This window comes from Eulemur rufifrons, chromosome 8, assembly GCF_041146395.1.
Source record: "Eulemur rufifrons isolate Redbay chromosome 8, OSU_ERuf_1, whole genome shotgun sequence".
NCBI lineage: Eukaryota > Metazoa > Chordata > Mammalia > Primates > Lemuridae > Eulemur > Eulemur rufifrons.
This window is the reverse complement of record NC_090990.1, coordinates 75248058-75273464: the sequence shown is the minus strand read 5'-3', so window position 1 is coordinate 75273464 and position 25407 is coordinate 75248058. Positions and strand designations below refer to the sequence as shown.

Genomic DNA, 25407 nt, shown 5'->3' with positions numbered 1-25407 from the left:
GCAAAAATGTTTCATTTAAAACTAAATAAAGAGCTTCACATATTCAAGCTGTGGCTTCTGTGAAAGGCTAAACAGACAGAACCTAATTAAATTGTTCTACTCAGCTTTGCTTCTTAATAAGCAGCTGCTTGCTTAATCAGTCATGCCAAATCAAGGACTAATCTAGATTTTTAAAAATTTCCCCAGAAAAATCAAGGCTTCTGGTAGGAAGCAATTGCCCCTGTTCATTGGGCAAGAAAATGGTAAAAATGGATAAAACCAAATGATGCTTATTACTAACATATATTAAGGGCCTCAGAGAGCTTATTTAGGAATACACAGTGAAAGCAGAAACACATTAGACCTAGATCATACACCTCCACGTGTGGCTACTAACTGGCAGGAGGCTGGGACACTAGCTGTCTTTGGAAAGAGCAGCTGAAACAGGGGAAATATTTCGTGGCAGTTCCCAGGAGTGTCTAGATATGAACTCTACAACATAATTACCCCATCTTGATCCACAGGAATTGTAGACACCAAAGAAACTTTTCCAGAGACCTGCTGAATACTTTTCACTCAAGACAGTTTACATAATTAATGGAAGCTGGTTTCTCAGTAAGGAAGAACACGAAAAGGTTTGAAGTACAGTCACGGACCACATATATGACAGTGGTCCCATGAGATTATAAAGGAACTGAAAAATTCCTATCACCCAATGATGTGGTAGCCATGTGACACTGCACTACAACACATTACTCACGTGTTTGTGGTGATGCCAGTGTAAACAATCCTACTGCGCTGCCGCTAGTATAAAAGTCTAGCACATACAATTATGTACAATACATAATATTTGATGATAATGACCACGTTCCTGATTTATATATTCATTACACTATACTTTATCATTAGTTTAGAGTATACTCCTTCTACTTATTAAAAAAAACTATAAAACAGCCTCAGGCAAGTCCCTCAGGGGGTGTTCAGAAGAAGGCGGTATCATAGGACATGACAGCTCCCTGCAAGTTATTGAACCTGAAGACCCTCCAAGGAGGACAAGACATGGAAGCAGAAGACAGTGATATTGATGATCCTGACGCTGTGTAGGCCTAGGCTATTGTGTGTGTTTCTTAGTTTTTAACAAAAATGTTTAAAAAGCTAAAAAAAATTAATAGAAAAAAGCTTATAGAGTAAGGATATAAAGAAAGAAAATATGTTTGTACAGCTATATAATGTGCTTGTGTTTTAAGATATATTACAAAAGAATCAAAAAGCTTGAATTAAAAAGTTTGTAAAGTAAAAAGTTAAAAGTAAGCTAAGGTTAATTTGTTATTGAAGAATGAAAAATTTATAAATTCAGTGTATCCTAAGTGTGCAGCGTTTATAAAGTCTACGGTGATGTACAGTAACATCCTAGGCCTTCACATTAACTCACCACTCACGCACTGACTCACCCAGAGCTACTTCTAGTCCTGCAAGCTCCATTCATGGTAAGTGCCCTATAGAGGTGTGTCATTTTTTATCTTTTATATCACATTCTTACTGTACCTTTTCTATGTTTAGATAACATAAATATTAACACTGTGTTACAACTGTCTTAAGTATTCAGCACGGTAACATGTATGGGTTTGTAGCCTAGGAACAATAGGCTTTAGCACATAGCCTAGGTGTGTAGTAGGCTGTAGCATCCAGGTGTGTGTAGGTGCACTCTGTGATGTTCACACAATGATGAAATCACATAAGGATGCATTTCTTAGAAGGTATCCCTGTCATTAACACAACTGTACACGTCTCAACCATGAAAGCACTTCTCTTCCAACAGGAAGAGTTAGGGCCCCCAGAAACAGCACAGCCAGGGCTGATTCAGCCTTCAGCAAACTGTTCATCCAACACCTGTCACTGGTCTACCACGGGCCAGGCACTGTGCTGGTGCTTGGAATACAAAATGGGAGACATGCTGACAGCCAGTAAGGAAGTAAAGAAATCGATCCTCACCACATAAAGCAGTAAGTTCAGGGTGCTAAGGGGACACTCCCTGCTTTCCAGGGGATAAATATCCAGCAGATGACACAAATAGTGAGAAAATACTCAAAATTACTGAAAGTGAACCAAGATGGTATCTTCTATTCTATTATAATCCCAACAAGATGCTGAGGCTGAAGCCCTAAAGACTCAGTTCTACCAGGTGAGCTAAGAACTACCGACCCCTCCCCTCCAAAACACAACCATTACTCTCATTTCCCTGTTTGTAATTCCCCGATAAGTACAGGGATTCCTAAGGGAATATGTCAAAATCACCAGTGCCATTTCCACACACGCACACAACCCCACCCCTTCACATTCTGATATGACCCTCAAGTGAGAACCACTGCCGAAGTGTTTTGCAGTAAAAACCCTTAAAAAGAGGGGAAAGAGGTCTGTGTGTTTGCCTTAAGGGCATCAAGGAAGGGGGAAGCTGGGAAGAATGCCCCCCTTATGCTTAGCATTCCTTTTCACATCCCTAGAAAGCTCCTGTTTTTATTTCCCGCACTATTTCAAATATTTACTGCTCACAAGTCTCCAGTTCTCCATCTCTTATAATAGATGAGGTTTCTTCCCATTTCACCAAGAAAATGAAGGCTATCAGGCATGAATTCCCTCACTCTGGCAATGTTTACAACCTCCCCAGCCCCCTCCCCCTGAACCTCTTCTCTGCACAGGCTCTGCCTGGCTCTGGGCCCCACACCTCCAGCACTGCTTCTGTTGTGTGCAACTAGACTCCAGCCCTCCCAGCACACCAGGCCTGGATGGTCAGCTACCCCCGATGGCTCCGTATGGGCATCCCAGAGGCCCCGCAGGCTCTACTTGGTCCAAACTGAACTTAACCCCAAACCCAAATCCAAAGAATGCTCTCAAATCTTTTCTAAGATTTGAGAGTATTCTTTTAATATTTAAGAAACTGTGGTACAGAAAAATGAGAGAGGGATCTTACTCTGCATTACTCAAAATGGCCCAAGTGGGCAAAAACTATAGGGAGGAAAGAGTTCGGTTTAACTTAAAGAAGGACCTTCTAGCCATTTAGAAGTATCCAAGCATCCATCACGGAAGCCACGAGAGGATGGTGAGGAGGGTTGGTCTGCAGAAGGGATGGTCTAACTTTCAGAGCACTCTCAAAGTAAGGCTCTGGGTCTAAGATTGAACTTAATTTGGGTATCCAGAAAGATAATTCTGTATCAAATACTATATTAACTTCTCAACACTCTCTCATTTATGTTAAAACACCAAAATCTCCCAGGTAAAGAATTGTTAAGTAGCTACAACATGGTGGGAAGTACACAGGCCCAGTTGAAGTCTTGAGTTTGAGTTTCAGTTCAGCCCCTTGCTAGCTGTGGGACCCTGGACAAACTATTAAACTTGCCTGAATTGAACCTCAGTTTCCTCATCCATAAGACGGAGATAACAATATGACTAACCTGACAAGGATGTCAGGGGAATAAACAATATAACGTTTGTTGGGCACTTAGAAGAGGACTCAGCATATGGTATGCACTCAGTTCCTGCTTCTGCCATCATCCAGCCCCTGCAGCGTGCAGGGCATGTGATCTCTGGCCCTGCTGTCACTCTAGCCAAGGGAAACAAGACCATCCTGCAGCCACTAGGCCCCTAACTCATCCCAGTTTTTATCAGTCAACACTTAAAATGTAGACAGTGGCCGCTGCAGAGATCTATCCTCTGCCACTTGAGTACCTTTGTTGTGTTCCAAAGTTCCTTCCCAGCCACCTGACCCAGTCTGTCATGCCCTCCACCTCCCAAACCCTTCCACTAGGTCCCTTGGAACTGCTGCTCCACACCCAGAAAACTGCTATATCCTTGGCCTCTCCTCCAAGCACACTGAAGAAACCCTCTTCTCCTGCAACCCTCTCAGGTAGTGGCTGCGAGCCTCTCACACTAGGAGACAGGAGGTGGCCTGTGTATCCTCTTTACTCCTCGTGGTACCCTGAGGCCTTCTCCCCGATTCCCCCAACCCCTGTAAACGTCCCTGTTCTTCACGGTCCTGCCATTCAGTTACACTACCCTCTCCCTCTCCTCAGTGGTATCGTATTCTAACCTCCCACACACTCTTCAACGTCTCAGAGACGCTGGCCCTGGCTTACTCATGCCCTTGGGCCCAGTCACCATCCTGAGTAACTTCCTATCTGTTAGATGGTTCAGCCTCTTCTTGGCAACTCTGGATGAAGTTCTTTTACCTTCAAAGCACCTCTTCCATGCCACCTCAACTGCCCGTGGACTTTATTATCCCTCACCTATCATTTTTCTGCCTCCAAATTAACATTTCAAGTATTCCCTTTGCTGACTAGAGCCTCCTTTCCTTCAAGCTTGTTCAGTATTACAAGCCCATTGACCTCTTTCCCCCAACCCATTAGCCCTTTCCTTTTTGTACATCCATCTTTAATCAGCTTAGATCCTAAAGCCCATCATTTCCATAACACTCTTAGTAATATCCTCCCATTCCCTTTCCATTGCCAAGAGCTGGCAAGATCCCAACCCTGGATATGCCCAACTATTTACTCAAAGATGAGTCCTGAACAATCAGAGCACTGTTGGAGAAAGTCATACACCAGAAAAAATTGAAGTTGGTGAGCATGAATTACAGAGGAGAGAGATCAAACAGCCTTCAACACTGCCCTGCACTCCAACTACATTGCCCTGGCCAACAAATCCTCTCATATTCCACAATAAATTTTCCAAATTGTCCCTATTCTTTTCAAACCTCCAACCATCCACCCCATTCTCAACAGATAACCCCCAGCCTACTTCACAAAAAAATAGAAGCCAACATATGAAAACTCTCAATATCCCAATACTAACTATACAAACTACCTGCATCTGAACCCATCTGTCCTCCTATCTAAGGCCAACCTAACCTATGCACTTTGGATCCATCCTTTCTGGGCTCCATGGGAAGCTTCTGTTTCCCATTATCCTTTGTTCTCTCTTCAACTGGCGCTTTCTGTTGGCTTTTAAACAGGCTCAAGTTCCCAGCAAAAACAAAAATCAACAGATCCACAACTTCTTCAATCCTCTTCCCACTTAGTTTTCTTTCTCTCACTTGCACTTTCACATTTGCACTCTCTCTCTCTCTCCCCACCCCTTTATAGACAAAGTTCTAGAAAAATGTGTCCACACTGTCATCATTTCTCATCTCACTGACTCTTCAACCCACGTCCCACAAATTTTGCTTCTTAAATAACTTTCAAAAAGATCCCTTTTTTTCTCAAGCAACTACCATCGCTTCTCTGGACTGTCTCCAAATTCATCTCCCTGGAGTGGAGAACAGAGTGGAGGAATCCAGGGGAATCTTTTCTAAAAGCTGTCTCTGATCATGTCACCTCCTCACCTACCCCCAACTTAAAACCTGCACTGGTTTCCCAATGCTCTTATGAGAACTCCACCTTCTTCAGCTTCCACTGGCATGTGCCCTCACTTGCTGCACTCCAGCCAACACAGCCTCCTTTCTCCTTCTCAACGATGCTGTGTTCTCTCAATCCACAAGGACTTTGCACATCCTATTCCCCCAATGCCAAGTTTACTCCCATGCATCTTCAGCTCTCTGGTCAACTCTCACTTTTTTGGGAAGTCTTCCTTGAGCTCTGTCAATAGGTCAATTCTCCCATTATCTGCCCTCATGGCACCATGTCCCTCTCCTGTACAGCTGTGACTTAAATGAACGTCTCCTTCCCCCAGTGGAACATGTGCCCGATGCGGGTGGGAAACATGGCCATCGTCCACCTCACCACTGAGTCCCCATGCCTACACATTGCCTGCCATATAGCATGTGCTCAATAAATGTTAAATAAAATAATGATAAGAGACTTTCATATTCTTACATGTGCTTTCCATTATGCTAGTATCTCAGTCACAGATCCTTTGTTTTATCAGTGTAATCAGAATACTAGAAAAAGAATTTTCTAAATTGTCAATGCTAGTATTACAGCATGAAAGTATATACTGACTTCAAAAAGATTCTCACTTCCAAATATGTCTGAAAGAAAAGACTATCAATATTATAAATGAACTCAGTATAATTATCTACCTTAAACTTCTGTCAACACGATATGTATTCAAAAGTTTCATGTATAACCTGCACTATATTTTCATACTCTTAATCAACTGCAGAAGTACATATTTGTTATTTATCATCATCAGTAGTCCTAATACTCTATGATTTAAAAGTCTAGCTGCAAACTGTAAGTCATTTGTAAATAAACACATGACTGTAGAAGTTGAGCTATTTACTAAGCCAAACAAAAAACTTTAGCAAAAAAAGGCATACCTGCCCCCCACCCATCCTGGTTTTTCTTTGCATTTTCATATAGGCGTTCCTTGCCATGATCTGTCTCAATGCTCATAAAATGTCAATAATTGACCAGGGACATTAAAATTTTAGTAAAGAGTAACTAACACACTACTCATTTTCAACTTTTTGTTCATATAAAAACTGGTAAGCATCTAAGTGAATGTGTATAAAGCTCTCGGCTAACTACAGTTACAGATTTTGCTTTTTCTTGTTTGTTTTTTTTTAATTGTGCATTAAGGGCTACATGGAAAAAAGGTTAGAAGAATTATGCAGAAAACATTCCACTTCTTTTTCTTTTCTGAGCAGAGAGTTCAAGAACCACTAGCATTAGTGTGAAAGTCTACAGGAAGCCAACCGCATGAAACAGTCAACCCAATTTCTATAAATTCTCTTATATTCATGGTACTGCTTTTTAAACTGAAGCAAATGGGAAGAAAATGAAGACTAAGCTGGAAAAGGCAAAGGAATCTCATATTAATATGATTGAATTATACTCCCTGCCTAAGATAAATGATATCACTTAAAATTTAATAAGGAATTGCTCGTGACTATGGAAAAGATTTTCTATGGTTCTTCCCTGTCAGTTAAGATACCAAACTTTGAATAAGGGTATCCTTTATATTTTTATTCTCTATCTTCTATTCCTTCAACCCTTACTCCTCCAAGAGGATATAAAAGAATTCTTTCAAAGCAAAACTACTCAATTTTGCCTGCTACAGATCCTGGCAATTGACACCTCCCTGAAATAATCTTTTTGGATTACAGATTGTTTTGATTACAACAAGGAACAAAATATTTAAAGTTCAATATTCCTATATTTCTAATTGGCCTTTATTTTCCCTACAACTGTATATAATAATTACAATCACAGGACATTAGATCAGGAAGGAGGCTAAACTATAGTCCCTAAACTGGGTGCTGTAGGGGTCATCCATCCCCCACAGCAAAAAAGTATCTATACTTAATGGTTGTGGGGTGGTCCCAGCTTGCTACCAAAGCTCAGAGAAATGTTTTGACAATTAATTCATATCTCTGCTAAAAATCTCTTTAAGATTTCCCTTTATCTGTCATAATTCTATCTGTCCTTTTATATCCTATATTAAATGCCTTCTAGGAATCCTTCTCTGATTCCTCTAATTCAGTGTTTTTCAAATTTTCATATTCCAGAGCACCCCACCAGCACCACAGTACTCTTTCAGTATATATTCTGCTTATTCCTACCAGCAGAGAAAATTTTGTAATCTTCCTTTCTATAGTTTGTTTAGTGGGAGGGAAACAGATTTATTAATATAGATTTTTTCCAAGCAGCCCAGAGTCACCTCCAAGAAATTGTGACACAGCAAGGGCGGGGGGTTATCCTATCTCCTTAATCCCTCCCTGAGAATTCCTGCCCTTTCAAGAAATTATTTCTCTCTCTCTGGTGTTCATAACACCTGGAAATTATAGGCACAGTATTTTTAATTAAATTCTTCCCTTCCATTATAGGTACAATATTTATAATTGTATTTTAATGAAACTTATTATTTTCCTAGTTTATATTTAAACTTTTTGCATGTTCTAGCTTTTAAGTTAAATAAATAAAATCTAATGTAACTCATCAATTTTATTGTCAACTTTTTATCTTTTATCCTATTTAAAAATTTTCATTTCATTTTACAGTTATTCCTTTACTTGGGGTTTATTTTTATAAGGCCTAAAAAGTAGAGTGACTGCAGAGAGTCCATCAAAGGAAAAAGGCCTCCTCTCCACCTCTTCCTTCAGCTCCTCTGCCTCAACTCCCAACCTGTTGAAGAATTCTGCCCTTAGGAAATTCAGGTCATTTTCTAGGGTCTTATGCCTGAGTACAGATGGTATGTGGGATTTCCGTGATTAAATTTTGATTCCTAGCACCTCACCCCACTTAAAACTTTTTATAAAGAAGTCTTTGTTTTTAAACCTATGAGTTCCAATTATAGCCATTGGATTTTGGATAAACCACAATGCCTTAAACCAGGACAGGACAGTAATTAGAAGGTCACATTAATACAGCAGCTGACACAAATAGAAAGTAAAGGTTCTGAAGCTCATACAATTTCCTCCTGAGGGCCCACCTTTAAGGAAATCAATGTTTCAAACACAACACTAGACTTGAGCCTTGGGAAGACTCTATGCTAGTAAGAAGCCCTGAAGCTGAAGCAGGGACCAGGTGGCTCCACATTGCCTGGGGGTGACCCTTGGGAAAGAGGAAAGAGGTTCTGCAGCCAATCTTTTCTACCTAGCTTCTGAGGTACTTATTTCCCTCCCTTCCTGGAAGGAGCACAAAAGGAGCCTCTTGGCTTGGGACATCTCTTGGCTTTCTGCCAACACTGTGAAATCAAGGAAAAGCTGGACAAATATTCTCAAATATATTTTGAGTTTTTCTCAAATATATTTTGTTCTTTTTTTAAAATGATCATTGGATCATCTGCCAAGCCACCTAGGAAGTCAGAACCTAAGGAAACAGGGAAGTTCTCACCTCCAAATCACAGATCTGATTACCTCTGAGAAAGTCCTTAGGATGCAGGGAAGTGGCTCAGGTAGGGCTTTGCCTCCTGCCTTCTATTTTGATTTCTTTTTTTGCCTACACCCCTCAGGAAAGCAGATAATATTAAATGGGTTAGAGGGGCTGAAGAATAATCTAGCAAATGTCTCCCACTTCTTGGGTTCCTAAGAATTATTCCAGGCCAAACACAGTAGTTTACACCTGTAATCCCAGCACTTTGGGGACCTGAGGTGGGAGGAACACTAGAGGCCAGGAGTTTGAGGTTATAGTGAGCTATGACTGCACCATTGCACTCTAGCCTGGGGGACAGAGCCAGACCCTATGTCTAAAAAACAAAAACAACAAACAAAAAAAAAAAAAAAAAAGAAAAGAAAAATTTGAATTCCATTCAGCTAGAGAGAGACCTAGAATCCTACTCTCAATACTTATCAAGAGGCCTTGGGCAAGATCAGCGTAACCTCTCTGACATGCAAGTTCCATAAAATGGGATAACAATGCCTACATTGCAAGACATGTGGTTTAACGAGATAAGGTGTTAAATGCACCTAGCACAGTACTTGGCACATGTAGCCACTTGTGATAAATCATTAAATGGCCATAAATTCCTCTGGAATGTGACATGGTCATTCTGATCCTCCAATCCAGAGGTGGAATCTATGTCTCTGCCCTCATGAATCTGGGCTGGCCTTACCACCTGCTAACAAATAGAATACAACTGAAGAGAGGCTATGAGGGTTCTGGAGCCTACATCAGCTTCACAAGACCTTGCAGTGTCTGCCTTTCACCCTCTTGGAACATTGCCCTGAGGCCATCATGTAAAGAAACCTGTCTAGTCTACAGGAGGATGAAAGGCCACAAGGAGAAAACTGAGGCTGCCCAGCTAACAGTCAACACTCAATACCAACTACCAACCACGCTGGCCAGCCATCTGGGATCTCCCAGCCCAGATGACCCTCCCACTGAATGCAACCACTTGTGTGAACCTGCAACCAACACAGTAACTGCCCAGCTAACCCACAGAATCTCAGGGGGGAAAACATCATTGTTTTAAGCCACTAGGCTAGGGTTTGGGGGTGGTTTGCTATTTGGCAATAGATCAAAATATCACTCAATAAAGAATAGCTCTTGATACTACTGGTCCTTTCTTAACCAAGAAATGTCACACCTATTTCTCCAATGGCACTAATCATAGAGGAATATCATATTCTGTATCTGAAAAAATGTGATTGTTTCCCCCTCCTTTTAATCATTGGCCTAAGGGCCCTGTAGCTGGTTTACACAGACCATCTAATTGGAGAATTAAAGGCTAAAATTTTGCCAACAGCCAAGGAGTTTCTAAATTCTTTTTTTTTTTTTTTTTTTTTTTTTTTTTGTTGAGACAGAGTCTCACTTTGTTGCCCAGGCTAGAGTGAGTGCCGTGGCCTCAGCTTAGCTCACAGCAACCTCAGACTCCTCGGCTTAAGCGATCCTACTGCCTCAGCCTCCCGAGTAGCTGGGACTACAGGCATGCGCCACTATGCCCGGCTAATTTTTTCTATATAGATTTTTAGGTGTCCATATAATGTCTTTCTATTTTTAGTAGAGACGGGGTCTCGCTCAGGCTGGTCTCGAACTCCTGACCTTGAGCAATCCACCCGCCTCGGCCTCCCAGAGTGCTAGGATTACAGGCGTGAGCCACCGCGCCCGGCCGAGTTTCTAAATTCTTTAGGTGGCTTTTATTTCTTGTTATCTAAGGTCCACTTAAAATTCTATTCAAGGTACTCTGACAGTGGTTTCTCTTCTGACCTCTTCCCGTAAGATTGCCATCACCTAAAACTGGTTCCAACCACACTATTTCCCAGTAAACATGGTACTTATCTACCTGATTCAATATCTGGTTCTATACTGTCAGGTAGTCAAAAAATCTAAATATAGTTACACGTTTCCTTGAACCACTCCACAGGCTAGCGAGGTCATATGCAAAACAAACCAGATGTGCCTTCAACACATCACAAACTTCAGGTGGCCTCAATCTCATGTTTAAATTCAGGCATAGTAAGTCACATAAAAGAACCTAAGCTTGGCCCACAGGCTTGGCAATGAAGGACCGTTTGGGGGCAATGTTCCCAAGGCAAGAACTTCCTTGTGGTCAAGGAAGCTCAGATCCAGGTGACTGATGAGAGGTGAACTTTTCCCAGGTTTATAAAATAGGGTGAGGCTGCCCCAACTTACTGATCTCTAAGCCCTGATAACACTCTCATGTTGAACAATCGATTAACAATTTTAAGCCTCAAGACGCTCTCAAGATCACTTAGCACAGTGGCACTGACCCTTTCAGACTTAAGGGGTTGAATAAGTACCATCCTTCTTGCATGGACCAAGTACAGAGTTTTGTTGTTTTTTTTGTTTTTTTTGGGGGGGGGGAGTGGGGGAAATATTTTGCTCAGCCATTGCTATCATTCTAGTAAGTTAATGCCATCTAAAATATCCTCATTTCTGGCTTCATAAGTTACAAGCCTATTATTCTGTGAGTACTCACAGAAATTCCACTAAAATTATATATGTTATAGTATATTCCATGCTACCTTGTAGAAAAATGTCCAAGAACAACATCACATTGCTGTTTTCATTGGTCATGTGTTCCTTTAGGTCCTCTTAAAGCCATTTCTGGACTAAACCCATGAACCTACACCTCATCCTGCTAACCTTTCGCTGGGCATTGCCAAGGCATGATACCCCAGGCTAGTACTGAGCAACATGATATGAGATGTCATCATAAAGCAAAGTCACTAGGTTTTACTGTACAATACTGGGAACATCGTTGAGAATGCTGGCCATTTCAAAAGCAGTGTTTTCTTAATCAGAACCCAAAGGAAAATTTTTTCTCACCTTCTGGAATGAGGAATAGGTGGGATTCTCTGATTTGGTTTCTCCTCCGGATACCCTGAAGCTTGTTATGGATTGTTTGCCTCTTCTGTTTGGCTGCTGGAAAGCTTATAGCCAGAACTTCTAGCCAAGAAGAGAGCAGGACTTCAAAGTATACTAACAAGCCTCACTCATACTTCCATCTTCTTTCTCTTTTTATCCTAAATTTACTTTATCTTATCATATTGTATGCATCTTTGTAAACCTTCCCAAATCCTTTTTGGAACAAGGTGGGGTATAAATAAAACTGAAAATATTTTAATCAATGTGCATGCCTAATCCCCCTACTAGAGAGTGAGCTCTAGCAAGCAAGGGCTGCACACTACCCCACTTTGAAGCCCCCAGAGGTTCCATCCTGTGCTTTCACTGTGGAAGGAATATCTGGAGAATTAAATAGCAGAATATATAAATTTTGATAACACTATGTTTCTTGAATTATAAAATAAATTGATCTTTTACCCTCAAAACAAATTCACACAAGTGTGGAAAGAAAGATGTACAGTATTAACAAGGGTGTTTATTGAAGCATCATTAGAAGCAACCGTAAGGTCCATCAATAGAGAAATGGTTAAATATATTGACACAGCTATATTATCAAGTTATATAGACATTTACATGAATAAGGTGATACGGAAGCAGGCTAAAAAAATGATAAATTTGGCATTTGTAGAGAAAAAGTCTGGAGGGCTATACACTCCCAAAACTGGTAGCTGGTTGTGGAGGTAAAACCAGGGAGGTGAGAGTTAGAAGGGGAGAAGTGAACTTTCATTTCATTCTATTGAGTTTTGATTGTAATTTTTTTTTTATAATGAGCTATTTTCACCTTCATAATTAAAAAAAAAACACTAAAGAAAACTTTTGGGACTTGCTTCAAATCCTCAAAATGCCCTTAAGGGTTTGGTTCTTAACCATGCCTTAAGAGATATGAAGAGTTGCCAAACATGCTGCCCTTGCTCCAGGTGATCAGGCCTTCCCTCCTGTCCTCCCATCCTCTAGAAAGAAAATCAGATAAGGCAAGGATGGGTCAAAGGAAGGATCCAACTAGGTCAGAATGTCAATGATAAAAGCAAGCAGTAACTAAGCAACACACTGGGGTGAACGCTGATACCTGTGTACTTTTTCTCCAGGCTTTGTTTTATTTGCTGGTGGGAGTGTTACGTGTTGGAGCCAGATGTTAATTGTTATGAAAAGAAAATCAAAAGTCTGCAGATAGACTCTGTCCTTGATTAACTCCAGAGCAGATCCAGGAATTAGCTCAAAATTGCTAGTTACTGCCTTATCTATTTCTCCAAGAAGCTTTTTTGGTGATCCCAAAGACTATGAATGATGACTGGAGTTTGATGGTAGATCTTGAAATAGATTTTTAAGGAAGTCTTGATAGTCTAACCCTTTTATAAAATGCAGTGAGAATACTTTTCAAACTCTGTGAGACAAGCAGCCAACTTCCTAACAAGTTTGATCAGCAAATGGAGTTTCAAAACAAGACATTCCATCCACTTCTGCTCTAACTTCGCAAAGCTGGAAGGGGAGGTGTGAGCCTCCTACTCACCCACTCTGCACTATGAGCCCCTTACTCCCTATCCAGGAGCCCATGAAAGTGGACATGACCTAAATCCAACAGCCAATTTGTTCTGAATCCATTTGTCTTCTCATTTAACCTATAGAGAAAAATCTGCTCTAAAGAAATCTGCTTTCAAATCCAAGTTCACTCCTTCCATACTTCCTCTTTGCTTAAAAACAATTGTTTTGCTTTTAAGTGAAAAGAACAGGTGGGAAGTCCCCTTTTTGCATCTGCCCCATCCAGCTGCCTTTCATCTATGTGAGTCCTGCATGGGTCAGACACCAGATGAGTTCCCCCACTCCCTTCTATCCCCACTGACAGGGGTCCAGATAGCTCTCAGTCCCTTCTATGACCCCTCACCTCCTCCAGCATCTCCAAACCCCTGGCCCAGCCTGCTTCACTGCAACCTGTTTTTCCATACATTAGACAAATGGTTTCCAAATGGTGGACTGTGATCCATTAATAGGTTACACATTTTTAAGAACACAGAATAGAAACAGAAATAGAAACTTGTTTCAGTACACATGTACTTACTTATGTCCTGGGTCTCAACGTAAAAATGCATGTTGTACTGTCGTAGTTCAAAATGTTTGAAATACTGCTTTGGACAAGCCTTGTCCATCGACTCAAACTCCCACCACAATATTGGTCCCACTGTTCAGGACTCCTGTCCTCCACGCTGGCCCAAGCTCTGAACAGACTTTCAGCTGTCTTCTTCATGAGCCATTTTTGAAAACCTTGGCCTTTTACATTGATTCACAAGCTCCTTCTCATATATCCAAAAGATTGCCTTCTCCTCGAACAGACCAATGTTCTGCGTAAAAAAGCACCTTTTGCTATTCCTGCAGGTCTGGGATCTGCTTGCAGCACATCGAACTGTCTCACCAGGAATAACAAGCTTCAGAGCAGCAGGACTCCATTTCTTTGTGTGCTACCTTTCATCTCCAACAGGAAAAAATACCACCAAAGTCACTCTTGAAATACCTTAGAATTTTATACAAAATGAGCCTCACTTTCCTGATGTAATACATTCTTTGGAGTAATACAGTAATCCAGTGCCTGATATCAATGCCAGGTGAATATAGCCTATCCCTAATATTGAGTTAAGTCTGCTTCCCATCCTTGAGAACAGATGGTGATTCCACCTCCATACTGCTATCTTCTTCCTCTCACAAGGCAAATGGAAGGAGGGAAAGCACAGCAAGGTGCTTGGTGGTATCCTTTGCTCTCTCAAGGACAAGGACACAAGCTGTCCAGCACAATTCACCCCCAGTCCTGCCCTCCCTTGTCCAAGTGCCCACTATTCTCATCCAGACAATTAATTCATTATCTTCCTCAACAGAAAAACTACAGTTTTCTGTATCTCAGCGTAGACTGTTCAGTTTACTCTTCTCAAACTCAGTATCCCACTTTTTAACCTTCCAAGAGATGTAGATGCCTAACTGAATCCTTAATCTGTAGGATACAGGGTATTAATTTGGAAAGAAGGGTGAGGAGAGGCACTGAAGCCTGAAGGGTTTCTTACAAATTAAATTTCCTGGCTTCCTCTAATACATGTAAGGCCATCTCTGAGGGAGAAACAAAATGCCAGGCCTCCTTTAGAGCACCAAGGAAGGAGCGAGAACAGGTCCGAAAACTGTACAACAGGTGCACTCCACTCTGAGGAGCCAGAAACATTCTCAAAGGGAAAGAGGGAGAAGGGCCCATTAAACCTCAGGTGCATTCCAGAATTTGCCTAGAAGGTATGACACTCCCTTTTTGCAACCCAGTCCCTTTCCCATTTCCCAGTGGGGAATCGAGGGCTTCTTTACTGCCTGCTAGTTATCTGGTTATAGGGAGGGCTTTCCATCACCTGTCAAGGCACTTCTTCCTTCTCCCCACTCCTTTGCAGGAATGCTCTTAATCAGTCTCGCACTGAGTTAGATTTCTGGTAACTCCCTGCTCCCAAGCCTTCCCTTAGTAAGCAAATTATCCAATGGAGATTTCAGAAAATGAAAGAAAAGATAGGCCAACTCGTTCATAGACCCTCCAGGATCTTGTCAGAAGACCCCAGCAAAGACCCAGCTTCTCTGGAGTTCCTAATAAAGTTTCTGCTCCTTGACCACTGCCATTCCTAGTCACCTATAAGTATACACCTTTAGTAGCAAAGGCCCATTAATTCTTTCCACGTGGGTAAAGAGGATTAGAGTGAAGGCATAGAAATGGAAATCTAATAGTGTAAATAGTAATAATGATGATGGACTGAGTAGCTGCATTGGAGGTGTTCAGCTTAGATAGGTAAAACTCCTGCAAGATCACACAGTAAAGATTTGAATTCTGTACAGAGGTAATGTGACAAAAGGAGTTGCAGGGGTAGGAAAAAAGGAAGTATGCTCAAAATAAATTATTCTCTGGACCATCAGATGGCACAGGAGGGGGTGTGGCAAATTAACTAAAATCTATGGTTACTCAAGCCATTCTTTCAAATTTTCTAACATGACAGGAGTACACTTTCTTAATTTAGTTTCACCCATACAATCCTTATCTTTTAAGGAAAAGATAAACAAGGGTAAAAATTCTCTACCTCATATATAGCTAACTTAAGAGAAAACTTGGATTCTCCAACTTATTACCTTAATTGGCTACACGAAGATGAAGCTGCATTCCAATCTATACCATGTGCTTACACAGCAGTATCTCACTTAAAAACACCACAATCCATGGGCTTTTTTTTCAGCTCCATTTATGACTGCATAAAGATTTTACTAAAATGAGTTTTCCTGCTTCACATATCAGTTCCTAACATCCACACAAACTCTTCCATCTTGTCCTCAAACTGATATCTGGATTAATTTGAAATTGTCAAAGATCACTCTTTAAGGTAAATTTCATGATTTCATAGAAAAACGTGCACCACACTCACACGTGTACAATTAAGAAAATACAGACCAGCAACAGTGACTCTTAAATGAACTAACACAACTCAAAGTGCTTTCACAGAGGTTTTCCTGTCATCTCTAGGCGGTAGGAAAATGCTGTCAATACGAAGCCCATTTCATGGCTGGGTAAACCAAGGCACTTAGTTTAATAAACTTGCCAGAGGTTATAATGGTAGAGCTGGAAACAGAAACCAATTTATCCTTCTGACTTTGCGCATGGTCCCTTTCCCACTAGACTTTTCAGCACTCGTTGGCTAAAAATGGGACCCACTTGAGAACTGCAAGGGTAAATAGAAGCTACTTGTTTTAGAAGGAGGCGACGGGGGGCGGGGGTGAGGAACGGGACTTACCCACTTGATGCGCCTGATTGTCGGTCTCTAACAAGAAAGCTTTCCCTGGGAGTCCAAAGGTTTGCACCCACCCCCTTAGAGCTGAGACCCGGGAGGGGCCGCCAGGCAGACAGGGCAGCCCGAATCGCGCAGCCAGGAAACGCGAGTGGGACGCGGGGCGCCCGGGTGGCGTAGGGGCCGCGGGCCCCGGGACACCATCTGCTCCCGGAGCGGCGCCGGGGCCCGCCGGGCTGGGAAGATGCTGCGCCCGCCGCACACACCTGCTGGAGCCCGCCCCGAGCCGCCTCCAGCAAGCCGGACGCCCACCCAGCCTCCAGGCGCAGGAGCCCTCGGCCGCGCTAGGCCAGGGGCGGGAAGTCGCGGCACCCCTGCCCGCGGACTGCGTTCGGCTGCGCGGGGAAGCCGCGGGGCGAAGCGAGCCCGGCCTCCCCCCTGAGCCCCACTCCAAACGGCGTCACCTGTGCCGGGTCCCGGGGCGACTCGCGCGCGGGCGGCGGCTGCGCCGGGCCAGGAGAGGGCGGTGGGTAGTTACAAGCGCCTGGTTATTTGGCCTGGCCCGAGGGCTGGCGCCTGCCAGAGCCGCCCGGCGAGATGCTCACGGGAGCCAGGGAAGCCGCGGGCTCTGGGCCGCTTGGAGGTGCAGTCGCGGAGGCTAGAGCTGCCGCCGCGGCCGCCGCGCCCGCCCGGACTGCGGGCTCCGGTTACCGCAGAGCGGCTCCTTAAAGGGGCCGCGGCCGCTCGGGCTCCGGCTCCGGCTCTCTGCGGCTCCGACCCCGAGCCAAAGTGGGCGGGGCCCCAAGGCCGGCAGTGAGGCCGACCTTCGGGTGCTGGAACTTGGGGCTAGGAAAGGGTTCAAAAACGTGAACACCCGAAGTGGGCTGCGGTGGGATCCTGGAAGATCACACCTCTCCTACGGCAGAGCGTGCGGTTCCCGGGCTTTCCAGAACAAGTAACCAAACTCGCAAGTGGGGGAACGGTGTTAGCCCTTCCCGGCTGCGGTCAGTACCTGAGCTAGCCACGTAACCAGAAATCTTTTTCGATTATACATTTACATTCTGCCTTAAATGCCCAAATACTGCGTAAAGGAACTGCGTGGTTTGGTCATCAGAAAAGAGATGAAAAGGCAACTGCTGGTTTTTCCTGCCACGTCTGACATGGCCAGAGCCGTGTCCCGCCCGGTTCTCCTTGGGGCTGCAGGTGCATACCAAACTGGGTAGGGGGCGTGTGTGGAAGCGGCGTGTTCTCTCCTAGCTGCTGCCTCCGGAATTCATGAAAAACTCCCTCTGAGAGTGCACGAGCACTCCACCTACACCCGGAACCCCTGTGCTATCCGGGTGTGAAAGTAGGATTTGTGGAAGTAGGATTTGAATTGTTGGTACGGGCTGAGAATCCCAAGTTGCCATTAAGTAGTTCTTCTGACCTGTTATACATAACCTCAAAAACTTCCAGGTGTTCTGGATCAACCAGATACTGTTTGGAATAAAACAAAATAATAAAGAGCTATATTTAGGCTATTGTAATTCGCAAAAAGCAAAAACAAGTCCTTTTTATGGAAAGAGGTAAGTTTTAAATACATAATTTGTAAACACCACCATTAATAACATAGGACAGTTATTTGTAAGAAATCACTATCAATAGAGCTAGCATATTTGATCTAATATGTACATGTACACACACACACATATCTGCTACAAATTTAAACCTGAAAATACACACACATACATTCACACAAAACCTCACACACCCTATCTATATTCATTTTCAATGGGAAAACAATAGAATTGAAATCAGAACCTGGATTCTGTCAGTCTGTTTATTAGAGACTGTGTGGCTTTACCTAACCGAACCTCACTGAGACTCAATTTCTTCATCTATAAAATGGGAGTAATAGGCCTGGCATGGTGGCTCATGCCTATAATCCCAGGACTTTGGGAGGCCAAGGTGGGAGGATTGCTTGAGGCCAGGAGTTTGAGACCAGCTTGGATGACATAGCAAGACCCTCCCATCTCTATAAAAAACAAAATTAGCCCAGCATGGTGGCACACACCTGTAGTCCCAACTACTTGGGAGGCTGAGGCGGGAGGATAGCTTGAGCCTAGGAGTTAGAGGCTGCAGTGAGCTGTGATTGCTCCACTGCACTCCAGCCTGGGTGACAGAGCAAGACCCTGTCTTTAAAAAAATAAAAAATAGAAAAATATGGGAATAATAATTCATAGTTACTTTTGACCACCTGAGTCATGGCAAAAGGACCTCAGATTGACTTGGAAAATGCAAAACCTATACCACCCTCCAGAGACAGAAACCTGTCCTGCAGTCAAGCATGGAGGAAGATCCTGCAGGCCCCCAAGTGCATGTTCCTCCTTTTCTCCCTGAGACTCTCAGGACATACCAGGACACTAGTGCTCTTTGACCAAAGACCATCCCATCACAGTTGATTCACAATGTATGCACAGTACATGACATCTTTGGTTTGCCAAATATTTATTTCATAATTCTCTATGGGCAGGAGTGTTGTATATGGAAAGTACAGATTTCACAGTGTCATCTCAAGACTGTGTATCAAGACTACCTCCTACAGACACTCTCCCATGTTTGTCTCTGGTGGCTGATAGTGACTCTGTTTTTTCCTGATAAATGTGCCATTGTTATCTTTGATATGCTTAATTCTCTAACACCAACAACAGTAACCAAAGCCAAGTAAAGCCACAGAAATCCACTATACTCTATGTCCCACTATATTCCTTCATGTTAGGCCTCTACAAATGCATCACCAAATCTGAAAGATTGTTTTGAAATTATACAGGACATGAAAGTGAATGCATCAAGGACAAGGTCTAAGATATGAAAGTAATTTAGTAAATTTTAGTTGAATGTTGAAACTTTTAAACTAATCAAAACTCAATGACTTTGGAGCAGAAGAATGTACTGACTGTATATTTTTCCTGAAATTTTTAATACAGCTTAATTTCTTTAAAAATATCCATTTCCTTATTCACATTCAAATCTTTAGTTATTCTTAACTTTGTTTTACCAATATTCCCTTTCTAAGGATATGTCCTCAAAATTCTGTATTTAGTATACAAAGGTTTTCTGCATTTTAAATGTGATGTAGCAAAGTTGAATTGCACTTTTTACATTTTTTGTTCACTGAAACAGCTCAAGAGAAAAAATACAAAAATTCTTTTAAATGAAGCAAATTTTCCTGATGAATTTGTTTCCCCAAATTCTTAAACTTCTAAATAGAGCCAATTGCTTGGAAACCTGAGACCAAAAGCTGCTTCTTTCTGAAATAACAAGATAAGTAAAGCAAAAATGTCTTGGTCTGAAAACTGCCTCAATTCTCCACTCTGTACTGTTAGTGAAGGCAGAACCTAAATGACATCAAACATTTTGATGAGAAAGATTGATTTAGTCAAAAATGAACAAACACAGGCACTACTTTTTCCTGTATTGGTAGTCTTGGTGTATCAAGAACTTTTTGTGAACCCTAGCCCTAGCCCTAACCCCCACAAAAATAATAATAAATAATAAAAAATAAAAAGAATTTTTGTAAGGTTTTAGAAGTATTTAAAAGTACCTTCATCTTACAAAGATATGGGATCAACCCAAGTGCCTATCAATTTATGAGTGAATTAACAAAATGTGGTATATGTATACCATAAAGTATTATTCAGCCATAAAAAGGGATGAATTGATGTCTTTTGCAGCAATTTGGATGGAACTAGAGACCATTATCCTTAAGTGAAATATCTCAAGAATGGAAGAATGAACACCACATGTACTCTCTAATAAACTGGAACTAATAGAGGGGCATACATGTGCACAGAGGGAAGTAAAAGTCATTGGAAAGGAGAGCGAGGAGAAGGGAGGAAGGGAGGGGCAAAAACCTACCTAACAGGTACAATGAACACTATTCGGGTGATGGGCACACTTACAGCCCTGACTCAAACATTAAAAAAGCTATCCATCTAACAAAAACATTTGTACCGCTTTAATGTTTTGAAATTAAAAAAAAAAAAAAAAGAAAGAGGGCAGCCAATATTTCCACCCATCCTGCTAGTCACAGGCCATTCCTCTCATCAGGAAGTGGAGATTATTTCCCCTCCCTTTGAATCTGAGCTGGCCTTGTGATTTGCTTTGACTTATGTGAGTTTAGGATCTAGCTGTTAAGAGGACGGGTAGCGTCCACTTCTCTCTCTTGGAACTCAACTGCCGTGCTATGAGGAAGTCCGTGCTTTCCTGCTGGAGAGAGGGGCCATGTGGAGAGAGAAGACATATGCCACCCTGGAGGGGAACTAAAGCGGCCCAGCTGCCAGTCACTCTCAAGGCTAAGACATGTAAGAAAGGCCATCTTGTGTGCTCCAGCCCAGCCACCAGCTGAACGCAGCCAACAGAGTGACCCAAGCTGGAGCAGAAGGACCACCCAGGCAACCCACTGGATGGTGAGAAATAATAAACTATTGTTGTTTCAAGCCCTATAAAAACAAAAACAAACAAACAAAAATACAAAAAAAAACTTTCATCTATTTTTCAGTCTTTTTCAGAAAGAAACCATTTCAGAAATCTACTAACAGTGGTTATCTCTGGGTGGATAAGATTCTGGCCATCTTTATTTTCTTTTTGCTTATTATATGTGATATTTTTCCTGTAATGTATGTGTATTATCTGTATTTCTATTTTTAATGAAAATAATACATATAAGTGAAAATTCACATGGTTCTAAAAGGCTTACAACAGAAAACATTCATGAGTGCCAAGTCCCCTGCCCTGCTTCTCCCCACCTGTCTTCACCCCTGATTCTACACAACCCTACTCTGTGTTCTTCACTTCCTAAATGATATCCTTATACCAACGTTTCTTGATTTTCAGGGTTAGACATTATTCATTAATATCTTGTCATGGTATCTGAGGATTGAGCTCCTTTACACACCACCACCACAAACACTTTGCCCTTTCCCCTCCTTCCAGTGTATCCACATCACCACGTTCACCCCAATCAATAACGAAGGTTACACCATCCTGACACTAAATATAGTGAGCACATTGCTGAATCAAGTAACATGCCATGATAACATGTTAAAAATCCTGTTCTTCCTAGAGTTAATAATTGCCTCACTTTTTCACTTTTTAAAAAATGGCCTATAATCCTAGCACTTTGGAAGGCCAACACAGGAGGATCGGCTGGGGTCAAGAGTTTAAGACCAGCATGAGCAAGAGTGAGACCCCCATCCCTACAAAAAGTAGAAAAATTAGCCAGGCGTGGTGGCACTTTCCTATAGTCCCAGCTACTCAGGAAGCTGAGGCCGCAGGATCACTTAAGCCTAGGAGTTTGAGGTTGCAGTGAGCTATGATGACAACACTGTACTCTAGCCAGAGCAACAGAGTAAGATCCTATCTCAAAAAAAGGAAGGAAGGAAGGAAAGAAGGAAGGAGAAGAAAAAGTATCTTACTTGAATTTTATCCAGATACTTCAACATCTCTATCAAATGCCCATTAATAATATCTTCCAATGCCCAGACACATGATTTTCAGTTTACCCTCTTATTTTGCTGAAGCACACACTCCAGTAGCTTACTCAGAGGAGGAACATCAGTGGTAAATTTTTAGAGTACTTGCATGTCTGAAAATTTCTTTATTCTCTTCTAATTACTGACTGATAATTTAGAAAGATTGGAAATCATTTTCCCTAAGCATTTTTAAGGATTGTTTCCAGTGTTGCCATTGAAATGTCTAATGACTTTCTAGTTCCCACTCTTCTTTATCTGGATTGCTTTTCTTTCTAGAATCTTGCCATTTTCCCTAGTAGTCTGAAATTTCATAATGATGCACCTTAGAATGGAGGTGTTTCTTTTTTTTCATTGATAGTGTTGAACACCAAGAAGTCCTTTCCATTTTACCTGCAATTTTTTTTTTATTTCTTTGCTAATTTCTTCGCTAATTTCTTCCCTTTGCTTTCTCTATTCTCTTTGTGAACTCTTGTTAATAGGATATTGCAACATCTATATTAATATCTAAATGTATTGTTCTTTTATCCTATGGATCATCTCTGCATCTTTCTTTTCTGTTGTCTGAAACAAGAGTTTCTCAAAGTAGGGGGCTGAGGGAGAAGGTTGATTCCCCTGCCCCAGGAGATATGTGGCAATGTCTGGAAATATTTTTGTCACCACAAGGAAGAGTGGGGTGCTCTAGCATCTAGTGAACAGAAGCCAGGGATGCTGCTAACTATCTTATATGCATGGAGCAGCCTTCTGCAACAAAGAATTTCTAGCCCAAATGTCAATTGGGCCAAAATTGAGAAATCCTGGACTAGGAGAATTCCTAAACTTTATTTTCTAAGTTTCTACTAACGTTTTTATTTCAAACATATTTTTCATTTCCAAGGGTTCTTTCCCATTATCTGGCTAGCTCTTTTATTATGGAACTCTCAAGGGATAAACTCCATTCTCCAAAGAAGAAACTTCTGGCCTCATAGAGGGTTTGCCTGGCTGGTACCATTAGGGTGGAATGCATGAGTGCAGGCTGGCTGTATGAGGTGAGGAGGGGACCTAGGAGTCCCAGAGCTTAGTGAACAACTTTGGGGCAATCCTCTTTGTCAGCCTTATACCCCACCCCTGCCTTCCACAATACACTGTACCTCAAAGTGCTATCTCCTGCAAGCACCTAGGTTAGCCCCTCTTCCACTTTGCCATGTCAATTATCACTACTCTCTTCAACTTCCGGCTTCCAAAACTTATTGAAATCTTTCATCTGCTGTAGACTTTTCTCCTGTTCTCTTTTTCCTTGTGGCCCATATCTCACAAACACTTTTCTATACTACCATTTTAGTGCCATTTTGAAAGAATAAGTGATAAACACCTGTGGTCATTCCATGATGTTTAAACAGGATTGTCTTATTTTTATATGATGAAAAAATTAAACAATAAACAGAAAGGGAGCTAGAACACAGGAAGGGAAAGAACTATTTCTTTTTTCTATTTTTCTTAAAATTCTAACTTACTTTTTAATTGTGACAAAATGTTATGATGGATATTTTAACAATTTTATAAATTATTTGAAATTAATGTTACCAATCACCAGTTTATATAACTTTTAGATCAGTTTGTTGGATATCCTTCCAGATGCTTTTCCATGTATACTCGCATACACTTCAGAGTTTTTAACAACAAAAAAGATTAAAATAGTACATATTATTTTGTTAACTCTTCTGTTCTATTCAATGAATGTACCATAATATATTTAACTAATCCCTTACTATTGGACATTTAGAGATCTTATGGTTGGACCAAATTTTCAGTTTTTCAGATAAAACAAAGCAGTAATACCTGATTAGAAATTAATTTTAAAATTCAAAGCCAGCTTCCAATTTAATAGGGAAACACTGAAGGATTCTTGCTCAGGTCAAGAGGAGGACAAAGAGATGCCCCTTCTACTACTAAAGTCATGCTGGAAGCTTCAGTCAAGGGAACTAGAGGAAAGAGAGAAAGTAAAATTACAACTATTGGAAAAAAGAGTGTAAAATTATTATTTGCAGATGATGTGATAATATATTAATACCTGGAAAGCAACTGAAATATACATTTATGTATAGCCAAGAAAATTGACTGAAAAAATTTATATAAACATAGAAAATTAAGTATGGGAGGAGGATATAAAATCAATTTACCAAAATTGTGTGTTTATATATATGTGCACACACATATATAATATGTGCACATACGCACACACAAAATAGTACCTTACAAAATAAAAGAAAGAAAAGACTCCACTTATAATTGCAACCAAAAGTTCCTACGAATACATTTAACAAGGAATATGCAAAACTTACAAATATATGAGGAAAACTTTAAAACACACCTGTAGGATCCAAAAGTAGACAAGAACATTGGAAAAATCAAACCATGTTCTTCGACAGAAAAAGCCATTGTATGACCATTCTCCCAAAATTCTAATTTTTTTACATTTATTACAATCTCAATGAAAATACCAAGAGGTGATTTTCTGGAATAGGACAAGATGATTCTAAATTCCATATGGAAAAATATATAAGCAAGAATAACCAGAAAAACTCTTTCTAAAAAGATTAGTGAGGAAAGAATAACCTTCTAAATATTAAAAAATACTACTGAATCTCAATAATTAAATACTTTGGGATTTCCATAGGAATAGGCAGACTAAAGGAATTGAATAGAAAGTCCAGAAACAGATCCAAATAAGCAGCATCTCAAATCGGGATTACGATGGACATTTCAATAAATAGATAATATCTGGAAAAAATAAAGCTAAATCTATATATCATACCATACACTAGGATAAATTCCAAATGAGCCAAAGATTTAAATGTAAACTATGAATACACAAATGCATTACAAGAAAATATTGATGAATTCCTTTCTTACCTTGGAATGGTTAAGAAAGAATGAGAGGGTCTTTCTAACTGTGTCTCAAAATCTAGAAGCCATAAAAGATTAATAAATCTAACTAATTAAAAACCAAAAACTACTACCTGGAAAAAAATAACAATAATAACATAAGATAAGCAAAGTTGAAATACAAATTACAAACTGAAAAAAATATATCATGCTATTCAAATCACAGATAACCTCCTTAGAACCCAAAAAGAAAAAGACCAGCCATTCAAGAAAAATAGAGGACATTAAGAGACATCATAGGAAAAGAAATATAAATGGGCCAGGCGAGGTGACTTATGCCTGTAATCTCAGCACTTTGAGAGGCCTAGACAAGAGGATCGCTTGAGGCCAGGAGTTCAAGACCAGCTTGGGCAACATAGTAAGACTCTGTATTTAAAAAATAAATAAATAAATTTAAAAAGAAATATAAAT

At 41.1% G+C, this 25407-nt stretch overlaps 1 protein-coding gene across 3 annotated transcripts in view; it reads right to left on the bottom strand.

The window, feature by feature from the left end:
• TLCD4 (TLC domain containing 4) overlaps positions 1–25407 on the bottom strand; it is a 103540-nt gene that overhangs the window by 38987 nt on the left and 39146 nt on the right. The window contains exon 1 of one of the 3 annotated variants that reach the window (XM_069478253.1): positions 17026–17294. The exons of 1 other annotated variant lie outside the window; for it this stretch is intronic. The gene's annotated coding sequence lies outside the window, so the exon portion shown is untranslated. Of the gene's footprint in view, positions 1–16567; positions 16982–17025; positions 17295–25407 lie in introns of those variants that run through there. One more of the 3 variants, XM_069478255.1, reaches the window with a different exon arrangement.